General features: G+C 46.6%; 1 pseudogene; it reads right to left on the bottom strand.

The window, feature by feature from the left end:
- The window catches only part of LOC111528533, a 7,751-nt pseudogene extending 6,175 nt beyond the window's left edge, over window positions 1–1,576 (bottom strand).
- Window positions 1,577–11,833: the final 10,257 nt, after the last annotated feature.

Below are 11,833 nucleotides of genomic sequence, written 5' to 3' on the forward strand. Positions count from 1 at the left end.
AGGAAGGAAGGAAGGAAGGAAGGAAGGAAGGAAGGAAGGAAGGAAGGGAGGGAGGGAGGGAGGGCTCTTGGCATCATAAGGAAAGATTTTATAAATGTTCTGCCAACTTTCATCTTGGGCTTACTGAGAAATTCTAAAGAGAATGCTTGCATTAACTCACCTCTATTTTTGTGCATACTGTGCAGTGTGTGTGAACAAGTTTAGATACAATGGGCTAGATGGAGTCTGTAATACTCATTAATTTTCTACTTATAACTTCACTGAGTCCTATCACTGGTTCCTAAAATTATACCTGAGATACCAGGAGAAAAGCCCCAGAAGTTACCATTGTTCAACCCCACTGGCTAATAGGTGAGAAAATGAGACCTAGAAAAGTTGAGGTCTTTATCCAGAGACACAGTTTGCAGTAAAGCTCAAACTAGAGCCAGGTCTCCTGAGTTCCTGCATCTTTTCCATTACAGATATGATGTCAATGACTGTTTACACTTTGTATGGGCTCAACTCATACAACTATTCATTCCATATTCTTTTGGGAGGAAGAGGAAAGAGGGACTAGAAGGAATCTTGATAAATCCTAGAATCACCACTGAATTTTTTTCTTTTTTCTTTTTTGAGACAGAGTCTGGCTCTGTTGCTCAGGCTGGAGTGCAGCGGGGCGATCTCGGGTCACTGTGACCTCTGCCTCCTGGGTTCAAGCTATTCTACTGCCTCAGCATCCTGAGTAGCTGGGACTACAGGCGGGTGCCACCACACCCAGTTAATTTTTTGTATTTTTAGTAGAGGCGGGGTTTCACTATGTTAGCCAAGATGGTCTCAATCTCCTGACCTCATGATCTGTCCGCCTCAACCTCCAAAAGTGCTGGGATTACAGATGTAAGCCACCGTGCCTGGCCTACCAATGGATCTTTTCCCAGGTCATCAGAGCTGTCTCTTCCCTTCCCCAACCCTGACTGCCCTCCTGTGCCCCTGTAGACTTCTACAAGGTTATTTCTACATGAAATTCATGTAGATGAAACTGATGGTCAAACTTAAAACAATGCTTATGTCAAGATGGCAGCAGTCCTCTCCTGCAGTTTGGTTTTTATCTTGATGAGTAAGGGCGGGTGTCTCTCTACTAGCCAGCAGGGTGCATCTGCTACTTGCTGGGGATGGATTGCTTGGCCTGAGACGTGAAGACGAAATCAGAAGGAAAAAAACATGAAGACACCGAGACTTAACTGAAGACCCCAACAGCAGTTTCAGGAGTCCATAACCATCCCATTTGGATCTGTAACCAGCTCAAGTTGACAGATGTCTCCAGTAGGACCTGATTCTTTTCCAGCCAAGAAAATGTCTACAGATCACATTTGTCCTATTGAAACTCACTAATGTGGAGGGGGCCGTGGTCCAGCCCTGATTCAGCTTTGTGGTGGAAAGAAACCTGTCCCTCTGCCCTCATTTTCTCTCACCCATCACCAGAGGGACAGTTGTCAGCCTTTGTCACGGAGCCACAGAGAAGGGGTCAGGTCGGCCTGGTCTCACAGAGGAGCATCTGGAACCAGCCTTCGGGCTTTCTCATGCAGAAGTCCAGCCGCATGCAGGCAATTACTTTTTATTACTTGTCAAAACCTCTGGAAGGCCAGTGGTTCCTTCTCTTTCTATGTAGCTTTTTTGTTTTGAAATAATTTCAAATTTACAGAAGGGTTACAAGGTAGTGCTGAGAATTTCTGGTCCTTCCCCAGGCTCCCTCTAAAGTCAACATCTCACAAAACCATGGTGCACTCATCCTGGGTACAACACAATTCACTAAACTACAGACTATTCAGATTTCACCAGATTTTCACTCTGGCCTTTTCCTCTTCCAGGTTTCCATCCAGAATACTACACCATATTTAGTCATCACGTCTCTTTAGTCACTTGGAATTGGTGACAGTCCCTCAGGGTTTGTTATGACCTTGATACTTTTGAATAATACTCATCAAGTATTTTGTAGAATTTCCCTCATATTGGGGTTGTCTGTTGTTTTCTCCTGGTGCCACAGAAGTTGTGAATCTTGAGGGAGAATTCCATAGGGGGGCTGTGTCTGCCTCATTTCATTGTAGATGAGGGGGGAAGTGATATCAACCACCTGTGATGTTAATATCATGTTCACCCCTTCACTTGTTTGCCTGTTCACCCTCATAACTTGGTTAAGGTGGTGTCAGCCAGTTTTCTCCACTGAAAAGTCACTGTTTTTCCCCTACCATGCTTTGTTCCTCAGGAGAAGGCAACTTAGTTTCAGTTCCAGGAAAGAAGAATGCTAAAGTATTTGTGGAAATAGTTTTAAACTACCACAGTAATTGGGAAATATTTGGGGGTAAATGCTTTGAGACTATGGAAATAACAAGCATTCATCAGTGGGTCTTGCCTGCACCAGTTATTGCTGTGGGATTCTCATGGTGATGTCCATTTCTCTCAGTCCTCTTGCATTTATTAATTGGAATCATTCAATAGGAGAAATGTGTTTCTTCTCTCCCATCTTATTTATGTAGTCATTTATTTATATCAACATGAACTCATGGCATTTATTTTATTCTTTAGGTTACGATCAAATACAATAGTCATTTCTTTTTCTTACTAAAGTTGTTGCAGCTATGACCATTGGTAGCTCCTTCAGCTTTGTTCCTTTTGAAATACTCTTATGACCACCTCCAACCTCCAATTGTTTTTAAATCACTTTCTCACTTTCTGGCACAATAAGATGCTCCAAGTGCACCTTCTGTTTTCCCTTCCCCAGCCCTAGCATCAGACATTGTCTGTGGAGTCCTGGTTCTTTTTATTGGAGAATGATTTTAGACACCAAATTCTAGGTGCTGGTGTGTGCTTATTGCTACTAGGATGTCACAGTTTCTAGGTCCTCTCAGCAGGCAGGAATAGAAAAAAAGAGTGTGTGTATGTTAACCCATGTGTAAACATACATATGTATTTATTTCTGCATATTCATTTGTGGACACATTAAAATAAATAGAATTCATATTGATATCTCCAACTGCAAACCAGAAGAATAGAGTCTATTCCAGCATTTTTTTCCCCTCTTGCTTGCTTGTAACTTCTTTTTCTGTGGGTGAGAATCCTGGGTCTCATCATCTATCATTTATTTACTGATCTGTTTAATTCTAGTACACAGGTAAAGTTGTTTCAGAATTGCTAATCTCTACTCCCGTGAGAAACAAATGTATTCACTACAGTCCTTATGTAATTAAAACCTCTTGTCTTTAGCCTCATAGTATCCAGTCAAAATAGACCCTTTAAAAATAATAATCTCCAAATAACCGCCTCATTCTACCACCCTATCTTCCCATTCTTAATTCCCTTTAACTTGCTCAATGTTTTTCATTAAAGTTACCACCTTTTAGTGTACTGTGTACATTTTGCATAGATATTAAACTCTATCTCCCTGACTAGGATGCAGACAGGGGTCTTTGTGGGAACATCATGGTTCTCAACACACATTCATTAAATCAAGTGACCATGGGTAACTGAGGGTGAATATCCATGTAAATTCAGAAGTGGATTCCCAAAGGAAACTTTAATACTTCCACAAGTAATCTGGAGAACCGGTCGGAATTTCTGTTTTACTTATTTGCAGCATATCAACTTCTTCAAGGCAAGCCTCCTCAACTCCACTGAAGCCCCATGGAAACCCGCTGACCTCTCATCACTGTGAAATCACCTGAGGCACTAGCTCCCCATCTGGGCTGTACAGCGGAGCCTGGTACCTGGGATCTGTTTCCGGGAATCCAATTAATCTGGGGTAGCGACTAAACATTAGGTTTTCAAAAATTGTGGTAAAATAAACATAACATAAAATTTGCCATTTTAACTATTTTTAGGTGTACAGTTCATTGACTTTAAGTGCATTCACATTGGTGTGAAACTGTCACCACAATCCGTCTCTGGAACAATTTTTATCTTGCAAAACTAAACTCTATACCCATTGGAAAGTCTATACCCATTAAACCACAAATTCTGATCTTCCTCTTCCCCTAGACTCTGGCAACCTCCATTATACCTTCTGTCTCTGTAAATTTGATTACTTTAGGTATCTCATGAGGAAAATCACACAATATTTGTCTCTTTGTGACTGGTTTATTTCATTTGCATAATGTCCTCAAGGATCATTCGTGTTGTAGGATGTGTCAGCATTTCCTTCCTTTTTAAGGTTGACTAACTTTTCACCGTATGGACAGACCACGTTTTGTTTATCCATTCATTGATCTATGGACACCTGAGTCGTATTCACCTTTTGTTCATTGTAAATAATGCTGCTACGAACATGGGTGGACAAATATTTGTTCAAGTCCCTGTTTTCAATTATTTAGGGCAGGCTGGGCACAGTGGCTCACGCCTGTAATCCCAGCATTTTGGGAGTCCAAGGCAGGCAGATCACCTGAGTTCAGGAGTTTGAGACCAGCCTGACCAATGGTGGTAAAACCCCGTCTCTACTAAAAATACGAAAATTAGCCAGGCGTGGTGGTGGGTGCCTATAACCCCAGCTACTCGGGAGGCTGAGGTAGGAGAATCACTAGAACCTGGGAAGCAGAGGTTGCAGTGGGCCAAGATAGTGCCATTGTGCTCCAGCCTGGGCGACATGTGCAAAACTCCATCTGAAAAAAAAATATATATATATTTAGGACAATACCCAGAGGTAAGATTACCTAAACATTGGGAATTTTAGGTGGCTTTCTAGGTGGTTCTGATGTACCACCAAGACTGTAAGCCCATGTCCTAATGTTTTCATCACACTGCTAACGAGGGAGGTTGCTGGAATTACAAGGCTTAACGCCACTCCATTCATATTTTTGGAATGGATGAATTCACAATGAAGTGTTCATGGGTGCCATACAAAAAAATTCAGATTCTTTTTTTTTTTTTTTTTTTGAGATTGAGCCCCTCTGTCGCCCAGGCTGGAGTGCAGTGGCGAAATCTTGGCTCACCGCAAGCTCCGCCTCCCAGGTTCACTCCGTTCTCCTGCCTCAACCTCCCAAGTAGCTGGGACTACAGGCACTCACCTCGGCGCCTAGCTAGTTTTTTGTATTTTTAGTAGAGACAGGGTTTCACCGTGTTAGCCAGGATGGTCTTCATCTCCCGACCTCGTGATCTGCCCGCCTTGGCCTCCCAAAGTGCTGGGATTACAGGTGTGAGCCACCGCGCCTGGCCAGATTCATTTTTTTAAGAAAAAAGTGGAGTTGAATGTTTAAACTGAAGGAATTTTGACAATGGGGTGTCAGAAAGTAGTCATAACATCAGTGTGTCACCCGCAGCCCTGAAAGCAAAGTTAGGTTTTAGCTTAACTCCCATCTCAAAGTCTAAGTCAATTGCTAGTTTAGCTAACATATACTCTGATGGGATGAGAAAAGGAAAATGCAAGTTGTAAGATGTGACTCTAACTTATTCAGACCATTTTTTTAAATGCTTAATGTAAGTTCATCACAGTTTAGCAAGTTTCTTCCCAAAATATTTCTAAGAATGCCTTTGCAATGAAAATTTATTGGGTAAGATCTTTCGTCTTCAGATAAACATCAGTTTATTTCTTTTGACCTCCAACTGCCAAAGGAAAAAAACAGAATAAAAAGAAAAGGAAAGCAAGATATATATTTTCCCCTCTGTCTAGACATCCTGCTTCCCCCAGGCTTCTGGTAGAAGGGAGAAACTCCAAGCGCCTGAAAAGCATCGCCCTGGAGGGGAGAGGAGCATCTTAGCAGGTCTCCTGCCACCATCTTCAAGGTGCTAGGTTTCCACAGCAGTCGTAAAACACAGCTTGCCCTGAGCTGTGAGCAAGGGGCTACAGAAGCAGCTGCTTAGCTGCTCACCTGGATGCTGTCTTGCCTGGCAGCCCAGCCCAGGGGAGCTGGCCAAAGTCAGGCACCAGCTGCATTCTCTGGAAAGCAGGCTTCCTTTCCAGCATCTCAGGCCAGATAGATGGTCCTAGTTCTTAGGTGTAAGCCCTGGGAAGTTGCACCATGGACCAGCAGCAGAGGAGCAGGGAGGGAGCTTCTGCCTAAATGACCATGGTCTGTTCATGGCTCCAAGCCCAACTGACTCCAGCATACCACCAGAAGAGGGATGACGTCCCTGGAAGTGAAGGGGAGGCAGTGGCAGCTCCTGCAGTATGTCCGTGCTCGACAGCTGCCGGCCCACCAAGAGGAGGGTGGGACATGTATTCAATCTTTGTGGCTCCTGCTCCCAGGAGTCAAGGTCATTGTTCAGTGGAATGAGGGCCGGTGTGCTGTGACAACTGGGCCTGCGTCCCCAGCTGTGCGGGGCTGGGGTTGGGGAGGGACTGAAGCCACCCCCCAGGGCAGTCACTATTTCCGACAGTGTTGGCAACAGAGGGTCTTCAGTTAATTAGATGGGCTCTTGACCCTGCAGCCCAGTGACCCTTCATCTCAGGCTATCACCCAGCCATTTGTTCCCATTTTTGTCTGTTCAGGTCACTCATATTTGCTTTTCCTTCAAATACTAAGACAGATGATGCAACACTAGTTGACAATTCCCCATATAGTCCTAGCTAAGAATTCCCTGGCCTCCTTCATATACTCACACCTCTCACATGTCTCTCTCTCTCTCTCTCACACATAGCACTACCTCCTGATGTCTTCTGAGTTTTGGACTCTTTTCTAACTACCTGCATGATAGAACATTATGGCAAGAAAGTAAGTAAGGCAGGTACCCCAGTCCCTCTTCTTTATCCATAAGCAGTCCACTAGCACTCCCAGTTCCTCGCTCTGGGGCCTCCTGTGGTCCCACTGGCCCTTCCGGGGCTGGCTGAGTGCATGTGGCGTGCCGGCCCACCACTTCCCTTCCATAGAGCTGAGAAGCAGCCACGCCACATGCTAAGGTAAGGATCTACACCCTGACCCAACGAAGATGACTCCTCCCTCCGTTTCACTGTATCCACCATTAACACTGATGCCAGAGGGACAGAGGTGGTCGCCCTGACTTTCTAAGGGACAGATGAAAGGACGAAGAAGGAAGGAGGAAAGAGACAAATATTTATTGTCCACCTAATACAATATTTTTCCATTTTTTGGGTCTACAACCCCAAATAAGAAATACATTTGTGTCTGAGATACAGCAGAAACAAAAGTGTCATGAAAAGCTTAACCTCACTATGTATGATAAAGAAAAACTATAACAAAGTTAACATCAAATATGACTCAGAAGATTTAAATAGAAACCTCCAGTAAATCATTTAGAATCAACAACAACAACAAATCAATTCAAACCATCACTTACTGGATTGATTTTCCTTTCCACTAATGGGTGGCAACCCACATTCTCAAAACTGCAGCATCAGCCTGGGCCAGATGCTACCTGCAGCACGTCTCATTTAACACCTGCAAAATGTATTTGAAAGCGGTATTAATAGCTCCATTTTACAGATGAAGAAACTAAAAGCCCAGTCAGTGTAAGTGACTTGGAGAAACACTTCACCTAATAGAAGTCAATTTGGCGTATAGTGCCATGTCATTCTTGTCCCCCTCTCAACTTCCAAGGCAGTGGGCATGTCACCTGCTTGGGGTGGGATCGTGGGGCAGGGGGCGGGTAACAGGAGCTTCCTGACACTGGGTCGGCTCAGGGTCTCCACTAGACCCTGACATAAGTAAGGGAAAAGGCCAGGTTCACTTGGAAGCAGCCAGGAAGCATTGCAGAACAAGGCGGTCCCCTCTTCCAAGCCTTGGTTTTCTGTCCAGCTAATGGGGACATGCTGCATTCCCAGAGCTAAACCAAAGCCTGTGCCTGAGAATGGCCTGCAGCCTTTGCAACAGCCTCTGCAGGACTCCCATGCTACAGGGTTGGTGATGAAACTCTCACCAATCCAACCTGGAGCACTGATTCTGCAACGATTTCTTCAGTAACTATGTGGGTTTTTTTGTTTGTTCTCTCTCTCTGTGTGTGTGTGTGTGTGTGTGTGTATTTTCCTTTGCTCCCCTTTTCTAAATAGCAAGATCCATAGCACTGTAGGTTTAATCTTGTTTCATTAACAAAAGGAATATTCCCAAATTCAAGACTGAGTTGAAGTTAGTCGTTTATTTCTCTCCAGAATTTCTCTTCTAGGAGTCCCGCAGGGGCAGGTGCTGGTCCTGCTCCTGAGTGTGGAAAACAACCTTCACCACCAGATGTTCTCTTTCTGGGATGTAATACAATGTTTCAATCAGAAACAAGGCTGAGGAGTGAAGCTGAAATGATTTGCAGAGTCCCTTTCCTTCCACAGCCCCTCCGAAAGTTCCACTTGGATCACATTTTGTGTCCAAAAATACACTGGGCCTAAGAAATCAGGGTGGAAAGGAGGAAATCACACGCTTCTAGTCCTTATGTGGATGATGAGCTTGTTCGGTGTTTCTCAAACCTCAGTTCGTCTGGGAATCCTCTGAGAGGTTTGCTCCAACACAGATTGAGGGACCTGCCCGAGTTGCCCACCCACCAGGCGTGCAGTGGCTGGAATTCACGTATCTGACAAGTTTCCTGGGGCTGCTCCCCATCTGGGGACCCACTTGGAGAACCATAGATCTAGTGGAGAATTTTCCCCTCATGAAATGACTTGAGACTGATCTGAAGCCGAGCCTGGGGCTCTAGGCGCTCCTGCAAGGTTAGGGGATCACTGTGGGCCATGGCCAACCTGTGTGGAACTGTGCTTCTGCAGCTAACCTTGCCTTCTCCCGGGCTTGTTCCCTCCCGGAAGCTGGAAGTCAGTGATTGACAGGTCCAAGTGCACCCCCACCCTTGTCGAGGCCAGCCCATCTGTTGGAGCATATGCTCTGAAACCCACAGGCTTCTACCAGGAGCTCATTATCTACAAATTACTAAGCTAGCAGCCGTGAACAGCTCCTCTCTGCCCGCGACAGTAAACAGCGCCGGCTGCCGCTCTGTCGCTGCTGAGACACAAGTCTGACAGGTGCTACCCAGCACCTGCCCCGAGGTCTTCCTCCCCAGCTCTGTCCCACTGCCTGTGGACACTCGCAGAGAAGCGTTGCACAAAGACAATTCTGATCTTAGTAAACTCTCAGGAAATTTGGCACTGACACCTCTCTCTATTTTGGTAGCAATTATTACTGACAATGACACTACATTCTGCACACTGTTGGTTTTCTTATGTGGAGCCTGTTTAACGTTGAACAGGGATGTCTCAGAAAAAGTCAAACCTGCAGATGCCCTCCAAGCCTTGGATAGGTGCGAGCTCTCCCAGGGGGCTCCCCAGGACGCTGCCGCCTCGCTGAGTCAGAGGACATCCTGGAGCAGCCCTGGGGCAGGCAGCAGTTGCTCGGCCGGCGAGCTTGGGGTACGCCTGTCCACCTTTCTGCCCTTTGCTTGAGTTTGTTTGCTGGAGTTAGGTCACACAAACACCATTATTATTAATATATTATTATTGTTTGAATGTGTAGGAAAAAAACCGAACAAGAGGGGAAGAAAACTATCTTTTTCTGTTCAACATGCAAACAAGTTCAGTGTAATTTGTCCAAAAGAGCTCACACGGTTTACAAACTGGCCTGTATGTGCACTGGGGCACACAGTTACCTACATCCCAGGAAACACCTCAGAGGAGAGAAATTCTCCTGCATCTCATTTTATATCAACCATGGCTCCAAGCAGGTCCAGTGCCTTCCAGATGATTGCTTTTCCCTGGTTGAGCAGGAAAGAGGGCATGGTCTGCGCCTGAGAGTTGTATGGTTGAAGATAGCACCTTGGAGGAGATGCGAATCCCTCCAAGCAAAGCATACCAGGTAGTTTTTCCAGAAGTCTAGATGCCTTGTTGGTCTCCTGAACTTGAAGCTATGGGAACTGTTCTTTGGCTCCTGACGGGTTGGAGAAGTTGAGTAACCACAGTTCTGTAGACAGGTGTCTGTCTTGAAAAGAAACCCTGGTGGCAGACCTGAATGTCTTGGCATGCCTGGCAGCCCCTCAGAGGACGACGAGAAGTCAAGAGCTGCCTTTCTGGGAGAACAAGTTATCTTCAGTTGTGTCTAGAGTGTAACAAACGCATTCAGTGTATCTATATGTGTCCAAGCCAAGGCATCTCACCTGCAGCCTGACCCTGGAGTAAGAGGAAACCAGATATGTATAGATTGTGACACAAATAAGTAAGGCAAAAGGTCAGGTTCACTAGGGAGTAGCCAAGAAGCATTGCAGAGTAAGGCGGTCCCCTCTTTCAAGCCTTGGTTTTGTGTCCAGCTAATGGGGACATGCTGCGTCCCCAGGGCTAAACCAAAGGAACACTGGCACCAGCAGGCTTGTTCCGAGGTGAAGGGTAACATTGGTACAATGTGCCCAGGCCCAGAATGTGGGTGAACGAGCACAGCGCTTGCTGTCTCCCAGGCTCCAAAATAAACAAATGCACACCAGGGATGGAACTGAGAGGCCACCCAGGGCAAATTTCTCAGTGTTCCTATTAGAATAGTTAAGTGTTGACACCCCAGCTCTGCAGAGCTGCCACGGCTTATGCTGTCTCACTTTCCACAAGGCCAAGGGGCCAAGCCAGCAGCCAGGAGCCTGCAGAATAACTCCTGCAAGACTGAGCGATGGAGTGGGGGGCCGTTGGCATGGGGCGCTGGCGGGGGGTGGGCGCTCATGCACTGTGCCTTCCAACTGGCAGAAATGCCAGATTCCCTGCGTTACAGGCTGAGCTCTGATGGGCTATTGGAAGGCGAGGAGGAAAGAGCAGGCTTCAGCCCAGATAAGGGGATGCTGGAGCAGCAGTGGTTCCCAGAAAACACTGTCCATGCCAGCAGCATCAGCAGACACCACACCCATGGCTTTAGCTTAGTCTTCCCAGACACATGATCTCACTTAATTCTCCTAATGCTCTTGGGATACGTAAGGCAATGTGGCCATTTTATAGAGGAGGAAGTGGGGCTCCCAGAAACCCATACAGCAGTAAGCAAAGTGTGCTCTGGGGCACTGTGACCCCTCCAGGCCACAAGGGCACCTAGGCGTTTGTGGGTGTGTCCTTCCTTTCTTCCGACACCTTGCTTGTCTGTAAACTAAATCGCTTTTCTATCTGGAAGAATTTCATTATCAGCCTCTCCCAGAACCTTCTTATCAGATGCCCCAGGCTAAAGGATTGGGGCCAGACTTTTCCATTGTCCTTTCCAAAGAAGTGATATCAGCACAGTAATAATTACCTCCACCACCAGCAGAGAGGCTACATCAGGGCCGCTGGCAGTGGAACCCTGAAAGAGTGTGGCTGCACGTTCACCTGTCCACAGGTGGGAGGGGAGAGCGGTGCCACTTACTCAGCTGGCTTTCCCCAATCAACAGGAGTTCATAAAAACAGACTTAAAAGGCAACGCACATTGCTTGCTCGCTGGCCGGTGACAATGACAGAAAGCACAGGAGTTTAGAGGAGAAAGGCCCTCCAGCCCTGCAAGGAGCTTCCATAGAAACACACTCGGCCCAGCTCCTCTTCATTTGATGGTGACCCAGATGGGAAGTTTGGAAGTGAAAGGCTGGGCGGCGAGGATGCTAGGCAACTGTTGCTGCCCAGGGTTCGGGCCTCTGTGTGCTGTTGCTGAGAAGCATGGGCCCCGGTCTCCAGGGGCCGGACTCACTGAGGGCTGAGCCTGCTGTTCTCACTTGAGTGCCCAGGCCGGGCAGGCACTGCTTCCTAAGCCAGCAGCTCCTCTCCTCCCAGTGGCATCTGGGGGGCAAGTGCTCCCCAGAACACTTGTGCTTCACACACACACATACCACATCACACACAGCACACACTACATTACACCACATATCACACACACTCCACATACCCCACATCACAACATACACCGCATACCCCACATCACACCATACACCACACGCCACACTCACACACCACATC

This window comes from Piliocolobus tephrosceles, chromosome 14, assembly GCF_002776525.5.
Source record: "Piliocolobus tephrosceles isolate RC106 chromosome 14, ASM277652v3, whole genome shotgun sequence".
Classification (NCBI taxonomy): domain Eukaryota; kingdom Metazoa; phylum Chordata; class Mammalia; order Primates; family Cercopithecidae; genus Piliocolobus; species Piliocolobus tephrosceles.